Here is a 13,055-nt window from a genome sequence, read left to right on the forward strand (position 1 = left end):
ACACCAAATTCCCAAAGAGAGTCTCCAAACTGATGATGTGCTGCACTGCTCATTTTATTACTGTGGAAAAACTTACTCAGACAGTGCAACCCACTTCATCCTTTTGTTAATGTTCTCATTCTCCCATTATCAATGGCGTATGAGTACTCATCCGTTACTATCCAAGTTTTCTTTTGTTTTTGGATGAACCAGAAATGGACTAACAAAACGCGTCTTCATTAGCAAATAATAAATGAAGAAACAATTTGATATCATTAAAAAAAAATGACAAGACTTGTATTCTACAAATGGACCGAGTTGTCATTGGCTAGAAGAGTGTGGTATGTTGGGGAATTCACTTGCATTCTGGTTCCCCGTGATAGCCAGCTGTCTGACTTGCAGAAAGTCACTTTATTTCTCTAGGCTTCAGTTTCCTGTTGTGTCAAAGCATCGAGTTGGACTACATCAGCATTTCCCAGAGTGTGGATTGCAGAAACTAGTTCTGCGGGATGCCAATGAATAGTCAAAGCAAAGGTAGGAATTCACCAATAAAACAGGACAAAGAAAGGCATTCAAGACAGAAGAAATAATGTGTGAAAGTGCAGAGGTATGAAAAAGCTTTTTACTCATATGTTCAACAAATATTTATTGAAAACCAATTATGTGTTGAGTGTTGGCTGTGCTAGAAGTTGGGGATTCAGTGTTAACTAAGGATGACAAGAAACTTACCTTCATGGAGCTCATATTCTTGTGCAGTTTGAGATTAAACAAGCAATGTAAATGAATCAAGTATTCTGAATATTATGATAGGAAAAGAACAGAGGTTCCTACAGAATGTGGGGATAGGGGAGGTAAGAGAGGGCTTTTTGGAAGTTATATTTAACCCACACCTAAAAGACAAATAAGAGTGATCCAGTAAAAGAGCGTAGAAGATGAATATTCCAAGCAAAAGGGACATTATGGGGAAGAGCAAAGGGCTAAAAGAAAAACTGATGAGTTTGAACAACTTGAACTTGAAATCCAGTATGGCTGAATTTGGCATGAGAGGGTGACAGTGAAAGGAAATAAGCTTTCAGGGTTAAAGTGGGGTAGATCATGTTGTGTCTTAGAAACAATGCACAATGGTTTGGATTTCATCAAGGAGAAAACAGGGAATACTAAAGGTTTTAAGCACCTGAGTAAAATGACCATATTTTAAAATTTGGAATGGTGGCTGTGGCAACACTGAGAAGATTTTATTAGAGAGAAGCAAAATTAGAAAAAATTACACTAATTGGGAGACTCTTGCCTCCTGGCTGTGGCAGTGGAGATGGAGAAAAGAGGAAAAATGTGAAAAGTATTTAAGAGGTACAGCCGGAAGTTTTGTGCCTGATTAGATGTTGACAGTGAACAAGAGGGAAGAATCTTGGCTGACACCTATGTGCTTGATTTGGGTCACAAGGTAGATGGTGGTACCATAAACCAGAATAGGGATTACAGGACAAGGAGGGGAGGAGAAAGAAAATTGAGAAATGAAATTGAGTTCTGTTTGGGGTATGTCCATCTTTTTATTCCATTGGACATTTAAATGGAAGTCTTTGGATACACCAGTCTACAACACGAGGGAATGAACTGAACTCTGAATATAAAGTTGACTGTTTTTAGTTCAAGGATGACCATCAAGGCTTGGGGTTGCTGAGATACCCTAAGGAGTATCTGAGGAGTTAAATGAGGAGAAAGATAAGGCTAAAACCAGCATTGAGGGAGCAAGCAGGCAAAACTATATCTTCCAAGAGGACAGAGAAGGAAAGGCAGAGAGATAGAGTTAATTTTGAATTACTAGTGATGTTATAGAGACGTTCAAATAAAGTAGACAAGATTGTATTTTGTTGAAGTTTATTTATGACTTCTATGCAAATGTTCTGGTACTAGAAAAAAAATTATCTAAATTCTAACTCCAGAATATAGTCGATATTTATTATCTTTTAGGATTTTTCTGAGGTATAGATAACCTCAAACAATGTATTAGTTTTAAAACTATTTTGTTTCTAATCCTTGAATGCAGTGACAGAGACACACGCAATTCCCCGTTTAAGATCCAAGTAGATGAAATATATAGATTTTCTATTAAACTTCTCATGGCTTGTAGTACAGAGATGTCTTTCAACTGACAAAAACACAATCACATATACTCACCATGAAAATAGACTCATCATTTTATACCATTTTCCAGACTCTTCCCACTTCACTGTATGAACAGCAACCAGAAAGCTGGCTGAACAATTAAGTAAAAAAAAGACCATAGTTAATCCAAATACAAATCAATACATTCAGAAATCAAAAACAAACACATGTACAGAAACAAAAAACTAAGATTTTTTTCCCCCCAAGTGTTGAACATACTCAGTTTCACTGGGGTCATAGTAATGAATTTCCAAATTTTGGAACCCATTGGACCCTTAGCCCATCTGATTTTCTGACTAAGCTACAGTCTTCTGGAGTTGATTTCATCAGTGGCTGGTGAAGCATGACTCTGTTTTTTTTATAAGCTTTTCTTCTTAAAACAACATTTTGATGAGCTAAGCATAAATTAATCAGAAACATATGGATTAAATTGACTCCAAAATATGTATGGGTTTAAAAAATAAGAGAAGTACTTGGGGCAAAAACACATTTAGGGTTTTATCAGCCCAATATGTTAGAAAACCGTAGCAAGAGGATTCCAAACAATGACCTCCCCTTATCTCTGTCATGGTCAGCAAAGTCTCTGCTATCTTCTCACAGAAAAAGGAAGTCTAGAAACAGACAAGCACCGTGAGATTGCTTGGCCTTATGACCCGCTTTCTAAGACCAGACACTGTGGTTTCAGGCTGTCTGGCTGCTGACTCTTTGAGGAAAGTGGGGCTCTCCGAGAGGCATCTCTTAGCTTCTGAGATACTGGGGTCTGTGACCACACATCTAGGTTTCTCCTCTGCTTTGAAGACAAGCATCCTCATTTTCCACTTCTTCTGAGACAATTCTTCTATCATATGATTTGTTGTTACCTCCAAATCAACGTGTAAATATAATGAATTTATTATCTCTCCCTCTCATTTCCCTACCTCTCGGACTTCCAGGCACAAAAGTCTTGGGGGCATCTCTGACTCCTTTGTCCTCTTAATTCCTTATAGCTCATCAGTCATCAAGTCCTGCCAAATTGTCCTGTGAAATCCACACCCTCTCCATCCTGACTGCTCTCACCCTCCTCCAGCCCCTCGTCACCTCACACCTGGATTACAAGAGTAGCCTCGAAGCTGACCTTATTGATTCCTCCTAACCTCTAGGCCACCCCACACACTACTGTCAGCCTAATCTTCTTTAACCCATGCTTTCATCATATCACTCTTCTCCTTCTCCTCTTTTGCTTTTACTATACGTCAAGTTTAAATTCTTCTGCCCGCCTCCCACGTTTCTTCATAACATGGATATGCTCCACCTCTCCAAGCATGTTTTCCATTATTGCTCAACACTGGCTGCCTCCCAGAGCTTGGCATCAGCCCTAGGCTTATGTTCAATTTGTGATACAATTTCTGTTCCCCCAAATCATTCCCTACTCATTTTCTCACTTTTATTTACCTTTCTTCTACATTTTTATGGTGTGATATCTATATCACATAATACGGGCAACCCCACTAATGTGATATTTAAGTGACAACATGAAGGATAAAAAGGACACAGCTCACAAAGAGTGGTGGGGAAATAGCTTGTGCAGAGACCCTGTGATGGCCTGTGGGAGGGGAAAGGGAGAGCAATAACTTTGTGTGTTTAAGAAATTGTAAAGAAAGAAATTATGTGTAAAGAAATTGTGTTTAAGAAAATGTAAAAGGCCATTGTAGCTGACGTAGCTTACAGGAGGAAATAGGTATGAGATGAGGTTGGACAATAGTCAGAGGCCAGATCGTAGAAGACCTTGGCAGCTATGCTAAGGAGTGGATTTTATTCTAAATTTAAGCCACTCTAAGGTTATGTTAAGGAGGTCATTTACTGGAAGATAACTCTTGCTTCTCTGTGAAAAATGAATAGTGGTAGGACCGGAATGGAAGTAAGGACACCAAGATAAAGGTTATTTCAATGAAATAGAAGAGAGAGAAAGATGGCTTGGATTTGGTGGTAGCAATGAAGTCAGAGAATTTCAAAAGACATTCTGGAAGGAGAATTGACAGCATATACTCATGGATTGGATATGAAATATATGAGGAAGTGATAAATCAAGGATGATTCCTATATTTCAGTCTTGAGGAATTGAGTACATTTCCTAAAATAGAGAAAACCGTGAGTAAAAGAAAATAGGTACATTGAATCAAGGTTTTAGTTTTGGGTTTAGCTCCAGACAACAATGGATTAAGTAGTTTTGGCTCATCTCCACTTCCTTGAAAAGAGCAAGAAGAGCTGGGGAAAGCAGTTATGCATCTACTTAAAGGCATTGAAGAGCTGTTGAGGCAGTGAAGATATGAAGGGGATAAAATCCAAAAAAAAGGAAAAAGGAGCAAAGTCTAGAGACATGATCCAGGCATTTGGTTTCCACCTTTCCCCTCAAGGCTTTTGTCCATTTTGAAAGTGGAAGAATTGAAGCTGAAAAGCTGATCAGAGATTTTACTAGATTTTTATTGCTCAGAAGACAAAAACTGGAGTAGGTTACAAGACAAGGAAGATCATTGTAAACGCCCTGGTCCTTTGGTTGGTACCTCAAAGATCACACCAAAGGAAGAAAGTTGAACTAGAAGTGGCTCAGACCTCATGGAGACTGAAGCTAGTTTCAAATCATCTCAATCTCCTGCTGGATTAAAGTGATAGGAGATTGTTAGTGACTCTAAGCTGTCTACCAGAAAGAAAAAGAAAACCTCTAAACCCTCTATAAAGAAAGATAAAAATCAACTAGGCTCCAAAATGCCTCTAGAAATTATCAAATACAGTGTCTTGTATTCAGCAAAAAATGAAGAGGCATGCCAAAGATGAGATGGCCAAAACCAATGACTAAACAATAAGAAGTACAGATAATAGAAAGAGACCCACGGAATATCTTGAATGTGAAGATAACAGAAATGAAAATAACTATGAGTAGTATATTTAAGGAAATTTTTTTAAAAGACAAGAATAGTAATTTTGGAATAGAATAGAAATTTATTTTTACTATAAAGTACAAACTATGGAACTGAAAAGATATGATAACAGATATAGAGAACATAATGAATTATTTTAATAACATTATGAAAAGTAGAAGAGGGAATTAATAAAATAGAACATAGATCAGGAAGAAATATACATATTGAAACTTGAAAAGAGAAATTAATGAAAAGTACAGAAAAGAATGTAAAAATTATATGAGCAATACTGAAAGTTTCTAACATACAAGAATTTAAAATCCCAGAAGGAAAGGAGAGAGAAATGTGACAGAATAACATTTGAAAGATTATAGCTAGACATTTTCCAAAGTGACAAAAGATACCAAGCCACAAATTCAAGACACACAAAATTCTAGTGAACAAATCCAGAGACACATTAAAAAAAAAAGATAATTCATCAAGACTAGTAATGGAAAGTTTATTTAACATTAAAAAAATTAAGGTATATAATTTAATACATCAATAGGATAAAGGAGAAAGATATAACATTTTGATAGATATATAAATAGCATTTGATGAAAATGACAGAAGTTTATGATAAAAACTCTAGGTTAACAGGCAGACCAAAAAATCAGAGAGTAACGAACGAGCAGACTTATACAACGTGATTAGTAAGCCTGACCCCATTCACCCCAAAACTACAAAAGTCACATCTTTCTCAAATGTTTACAGAACATTTACAAAATGACATATGGTGGGTCATCTAGAAAATCTCACCCAATTTCAAAGAATTGAATTAATATAAAGGATATATTCTAATCACAGTGGCATTAAGCTGGAAATCATAACAAAAAGATAACTAGAAAGTCTCTATTTTGAAATAAAGCAATATATCTCTAAGTAACTCATGGGTCAAAGATGAAACAATGAAAATCAGACAATATTTTGAACTGAATTATAATAAAAATATTACATATTAAAACTTGTAGGATGTAACTAAAATTGTGCTTAAAGGGAAATTTAAAGCCTTAAGTGCATATACCAGAAAAGAAGAATGGCTGAAAGTTAATATTATGTGTCTGTATCAAGAAGGTAGAAAAACAGAAACATAGTGAGTGCAAAGAAAATAGAAAGAAGGAAATAACAAGGATAAAACCAGAATTTAATTAAAACAATGGAACTACAAAGCCAAATGGTGACTCTTTAAAAAAGAGTAATAAAATAACCCCCTGGCAGGACTGATCCACAGAGATAGCAAGAGCAAGCACCAGAAAAGGATAGAGGGAGAGAGGGAGGGAAAGAAAAGACACAGATAATTAATTTCAGTAAGGAAAAACAGAATATCATTAAAGATCCTAAGATATTAAGAAAATAGTAAGATGGTATAATAAACAACTTCATGCCAATAAATTTTTAGATTGAGGTGAAGTGAATAGATATATGTAAGTATTCAACTTATCAAAACACAAGAAAAAATTGAAACTGTGTTTATAAGTGAATTCCTTAAGTTTATAAGAATTTGGCCTTGCTTTCTGTAAAGCATGGTATTCGTGGTCTCCTGATCACCTACAAAAAGAATCCAAGAACCTCCTATGGACTGCAAACTCTGCATGATTCCATCTAGACCTTCCCTTTACCTTTCAGAAACAACTGCATGACCATGAGCAAGACAATTTGTTGATTGCTTTTTTTTTGGTGAGGAAGATTGGCCCTGAGCTAACATTTGCTGCCAATCTTCCTCTATTTTGCCTGTGGGGTGCCGCCACAGCATGGCTTGATGAGTGGTGTGTAGGTCCGTACCCAGGATCTTAACCAGTGAAACCCGAGCTGCAGAAGCAGAACACATGAATATAACCACTACACCACTGGGCTAGCCTCAGTTGGTTTTTGTTTTTTTCTTTGTTTACCCCTCAAATTCCCTTCTCCTAACTCACAGGTAAAAAGACTTTGAAACAAACGCCCTTGACACTTATGAAAAGAATTGAACGTTCGATTCATTAGCAAATGTCAACACCGTATTCCTAGAACATTCCAGGGGACCTCACCCAATTCTCAAACTGTGGGATGGACCTATGTATGCCAAGAACTCATAGTTCTCTCTCTGAATATAATAGTGAAGTCATTAGCATGTCCCCAACAAGAACCTCAGAGGTTAATTATTACCTGAAAACCAACAGATCATAAGTAACATCTAAAGTCTATAACTCCAAGAATTTCAGTCAGTTTTAAGTTATATTTATATCCCCAACATCTAGCAAAGTGCCTGGCACATAGTAGGCCGTCATTAATTCCCTGTTGAATGAATGTCACACTTCAGCAAACAGGAAATGTAAACTAAGAAGTCTTGAAGGCAACTCATATGGACTGGAAACTGTAAATCCAAAATCAAGTTATGCTTCAACGTGTAATATCATAACATTGTTTACTGAGTTATGAACAAAATACAACCAATCGTATTTTCATTGCCAGGGGTAATAAGTCTGGTACCCCATAGAGAATGAACTTGTCTTCAAGTTCATGTTCTGCCAATTCATGAGATTCAGGTTAATAGAGTTTCACTTAAACTGCTGAATGTACTCAACTGAGTTCAGAATTCTTTCAAACCCCGTTTTTCCAGACCCCAGAACACATTTCAGACTCAAGACTGACTGTCGTCATTTCTTGCTGCGCCCAGACTAATGAGCCAGTCCTTTCCACAGTACCCAAAAAGGGGAATGGAAAGAAGTAAAACAATCCTTCCAAGTTAGCACAATTAGACAGATATGTAGACACGGGTAAAACTGGCAGCAGGTGATTAGTTTAAATTTAAATACCACAACTTTTGGAGGAATTGCACAACTTTATCACAGCCTTACCACTTGTGAACCATGTAGTCATTGTTGGTCTGTGGCAGTGATTAAGCTTCATAGCACCCAAACACCATCAGAGGTTCTATATTTACCTTACGTCTGCCAACAACCCATGTTCTCGCATTTTCTGTGTAAAAGAGCTCCGTGCGGGCAGATTTAATTTGATGCAGAAATACTATATGTCACTTCCAGTAAAAGCAAAAAGGAAAGAGAGAGTCATACACTAACTTATCAAGGATGGCAGCTCATGCTGGTGTTGGAATAGTTGGAGGTATTGCTTTGTTTACCAAGTCGCCAAGTTCAAAGGAAGGTGCACAAGCCTGATCAGAATGGCCTTCACAGACCTGTTTTCCAAATAGAAAACATATGCTTCTGGGAGTGAACTCTTCATTCCCAGCTACGAGTGAATCTGAAAACACTTCGGCCCTGGGGAAAGAGAATCTAATATAGAGTCTTCCCTTACATAACGCTCTGCTGAGGTGGGTCCAGGGCAAATTTCTGACAGCCAAGGTAAAACGCATGCCAAGTGTGACCGAACATTTTCACCTAATGCACAAGCCAAGGGGAGCCTTAGATGCCCCTGTATTCAATGCCCTGTAGATTCTTCTAGGTACAGATACTGACACCTAAAGAGACTACTCCATTAGACCTAAAACCTTGCAGCAAATCCATGGTCAAGCTGGAGTCCCAGCTCTGGTCTCTTGCTTTATAACTCATCACTCAATATTACATCACGTTGGACATCAGGATCAATTTTTAAAACTTCATTTAGAGAAAAAATTAGGGAAAAATAAACCATCATACTTGATATGATGACAAGACTGAAAATGTATAGAAATAAGTCATTTCTCATTGAATACAGAGGAAATCCTTATATATGAGTCAAATTAATATTTTTTTCTATGATTCATGTAAGACTCCGGGTGCAAGTAAGAGGAATTGTTTCTTATTTTCCAGTAAAGCACTTCATTCTTTTCTACTTAAATATGTGGGAAGTAGTATTCAAAATTAACTGAATTATTTTGTTCTTGCTAAATACAGAAGGTCATCTTATATAGATATGTAATATAAAAAGAAAAATATCAAAAAGTAAAATACTAATTTAATGATAAAGCTAGTCATGAGCTCTTTTCTCTATGCAGTCAACTTACAGACACATACAAAATGGTATCTTTCATGAAACGTGAATTTTTCAATAGAAAACAATGATTTGGAGTTGTTTAAATACTCTTGTTCTGAAAGAAATGAACTTTCCATGACAGTTTTAGAAATCTGAAAAGCAAGTCCATTGTTTGCAACCCATTCTTTTGTAAGGTACGTTCAAGTCTGGAGGAATTTGAATCTCTTTCTAGATCTGTAAGAGATATAGTCTGCTAATTAACATTCTAAGATTTTTTATTGCATCATTACACACACACAAAAATGGGAGACAAATTAGATATTTAAAATAAAGCTTTGTTACTAGAAAACACACAGTCTCCGTCCTCATTCTGAGTAATGTCTGCCTCTATTCAGTTCAACAGCCCACAAAGAAGGTAATAGACAAAGATATGCCAATGATGAAAACCATCACCCTGCAACACCGTACCTGGTAAAGAAGCCCAGAAAGCACTTCACCCAAAGATTGACTTCTGAAAGTATGTTGGGAGATGGGACACTATTTTGTTTCATTGCATTTGTTTTTCTTCATTTAAAATTTGCATAGAAGCCCACTTATTTAGTAAAGATTTCACTTTCAGCAAAATTCTATTTGCTTTGCTTTGGCCATGGAGACATTCTGGGCATTCCCCAGTTTAGATCCTGTAGAGATTAATGTTGACTCAAAAGTCAACTTTCTTTGGCCCTTCGTCTACTGGATTCAGTCTTTGTCTTTGCCAGTTCCTCCCTGGCCCACACTGATGATACCCCTCTGAGTCACTAAGAAGCCTGCACACACATGGCTCAGACACAATAATGATGTTGCTGATGACAACACCACTGTTAATAATCTGACCACACAGTGATATGAAGCATCACCTGGCTCTGTATTTTAACAATTAAAGCTTGTTTCATTCTTCCTAAGCACAGACCATCTAGGATTAGACCACACCTGCTTTTGCTTTCTTTACCTTATCTCTATCTTTGTTGTACATTCTTGGCCAGCATAGAAGGAGAAAATCTTTTGGACATCTCATAGCCTTTGATTGACCTCTTCTGACAAAATGAACATGTCTAGGACAAACACAGCTTATGTTTGACACCATTTCCCCTTGAGGCATGAAGTTGTATCTGGTTGACGAAAGATAAACAAAAACTAACTTTCACAAGTCTTCTCTTGGAGATGTACTGAATTGCTCTGAAATTTATATTTAATTTTGCCTAATATTTATACTTCTACCACACTTTCCTGAGAAATTTCAGAGGAAGAACTGTGTTCTACAGATGTTATTTCCACATCATTTGCATTCCTGTGTATTTCCAAACTAGAGATGGCATTGCCATTTTCCAAAAGTCCATATAAGCGAATGCATGGAGGTACATGGAAGATGACTATATATATTGTTTGCCAAGGTTTTAATGCACGATTGTTGCATTTAATAACTAAAAATATAGAAAGTTAATTCTAGGTCTATGTTTTAACACAGGCATCAAATGGAAGTTTGGTGTGAGAAACTAGCACTAGTGGACACTACAGACACCCCAAGACTTAAGCCAAGGATCATCTCAGTTAAGCTAAGAAATCAGTTGGGTGATAGAGTCAGGGGCTAACACAGGGCAAGTCACAGGCTCAATCCCTTTGAGAAACAACTGGCTCCGTGTGGACAAACTCTGTTGTATGTGGTCTCAGGTCATGGTCTTCTCCACTGGACAGAGCCAAATATTAATCTAGCAAGCACAATTACAAATAAATAGGTAATGTCTATAATCCATAAGCTAATAAATTTCAGTATACACGTATTATTTAGGAATATATACCTAAAACACAGAAGGAACAGTTAAAAGAGTTGAAAATGGCAAAATGACTAAGGAGTGGGGAACTGGTGTTTTTCTTTATTACCATTAAAAAATTGTTTTTCATCTGTGAATACACATTGCCCCAATAAAAATATAAATTAAAAAATTAAATCATGTATTGAAAATAAACACATGCTTGCAATTGCTAGCTGAAGCAAATAAATGGGACAATGTGAAGCATTTAATATAAACAATTCCTCACTACAATTAGATGAGAGAAACCATTCATTCTTTCATGCATTCATCAAACAATTAAGAAGCAATTACTATGTACCACGTGTGGACTAGAGGCTGTGAGAACTGCAGAGGAGTTTGTCTCAGTCTTCCTTCTCAAGGACCTCACAATCACGCAAGAAGAGAAGGGTATGTAAAGAGCTAATTACAATATAAAACCTTAAAGTTTTGTAAGGAAGATTTCTTAAAAAGTATAGTGTAGAGGAAACACCCATAAATCAAGACAAACATCACAGAGAGAATAATCATTTGAACTCAGCCTTTAACAATAATAATAATAATATCTAACATGTTATAATATTTCCTAAATGACAGGGGCTACAGAGTTTAGATTAGTAGAGAAGAGGACAGGCTTTTCAAGTTGGCGGAGAACACAAGAAAAGGTGGGAATGTGTATAAGCTCATAACACTGTGGAAGTGATGGGAAAGGTGAGACGGAAAAGTGAAGAGGAGAACCAATGAGAGAGAACTTAAAATGGCGTACAATGGCAATTATTGTTAATTCTCAATGGTTTTTTGAAAAGGGAAATGACACTTGCCAAGGTTCATTCTGGTGACCCTCTGAAGGGGGCTTTGGAGAGTAAGAACCTGGAGGTACCAGTCAGGAAGCTGCTGCAATAGTAACTGGGAGCCCAAGGACATGAACCAGGACACTGGCAGTGAAAAGGGATGAAAAGGAATACATTAAGTGGCAGTGGAAAAACCAAACTTAGCAACCAATTAAATGCAGGAGGTAAAAATAATAAGGGATCCAATATGGGAGGTTTTTGGTTTGGACAGTTGAATTAACAGTGGTATCAATAACTGGGACAGAAAACATAGAAGGAGATATGGGATCATGGAGGGATTGTAATTAATCCCATTCAGGACATCTGGGCTTCAGACACTATCAAAACAAGCAATGTGAAGGCTGACATTGACAAGTGGCAAATATTCCTATTTACATAGAACAAAAACTTGAATCATGGACAGATATTTATCAAATTCCTCCTATATGCAAAGTATCAAGAAAAGTCTTATGAGGTGGGTAGTCTTGACTATAGTGGCTTATAGTTTCTGACCCTATGGCCGATAATGGAGGTGAAAAGACAACAGAAATCCATGGAAATATAACTAAGAACTGTTCAGATAAAATTTTATGGAAGAGGTGGAAAAGAAAGCAGGCCTTGAAAGATGGATAGGGTAGAGCAAAGAGGGGAAGAGGGAGGAGTTCCCAGTGAAAGCATCCAGGGGTTGCTGGGAAAAAAAAGGTTTTGGTGAGACCAGGAACTGCTGGACTAGAGGAAGCATGGGCTGGTAAGTTGGACTTAGCTTTTGAGCATTTCTAACGTCAAGCAAAGTTGCTTGAATTTGATTGAAGCAACCAAATGGAACTTTTGGAAGATTCTCTAAGTAAACACAATATTGCTGGCCTGCCCTTTTGAAATATGCTTCCTTTGCATATTCCTTTCTCCACTCTTTAAACCAATGTCTACTGAGTGTCTATTATGTACAGATGCTATGGACGAGTACAAAATTGGGTCAGAGTTGAACACCCTCCTCTAGGACTTAACGTCTGAACGAGACATAACAAGGAATCATGGAAATAGGGATGAGTTGGGAATCAGAATTAGTCTTTCCATTCAGGCTTTGTCGCTTAATAAGTGCAGGACTTTGGGCAAGGCACCAATTTGTCCTAAATGTTTTTCCTGTTGTTATTTTATTTGTTTTTGTTTTGACATCAGGCGGTCTTCTGAGTAGTTTCCTTTTTCTGTTCTCTTTGCCTTTTCCCTTCTCTCTCTTCTGTTTACTTATCACAAAGTTATCATTTTTATTAATGCTTAAAATTGGATCATATGACAGACTTCTATACAACTTGCTTTCTTCCGTGGAAAAAATGTTGAAAGCTCTCCTAATGTACAACTAATTCATATTGTAA

General features: G+C 37.0%; 1 long non-coding RNA gene across 1 annotated transcript in view; it reads left to right on the forward strand.

Annotated features, from left to right (window-relative positions):
• Positions 1-359: 359 nt before the first annotated feature.
• Positions 360-13,055, forward strand: part of LOC138920264 (uncharacterized) — a 55,025-nt gene continuing 42,329 nt past the window's right edge. The window contains exons 1-2 of the long non-coding RNA XR_011431136.1: positions 360-586; positions 9,425-9,546. This is a non-coding gene — a long non-coding RNA (uncharacterized lncRNA). The remainder of the gene's footprint in view (positions 587-9,424; positions 9,547-13,055) is intronic.

The sequence above is a fragment of the Equus caballus genome, chromosome 22, assembly GCF_041296265.1.
Source record: "Equus caballus isolate H_3958 breed thoroughbred chromosome 22, TB-T2T, whole genome shotgun sequence".
NCBI classification, from domain to species: domain Eukaryota; kingdom Metazoa; phylum Chordata; class Mammalia; order Perissodactyla; family Equidae; genus Equus; species Equus caballus.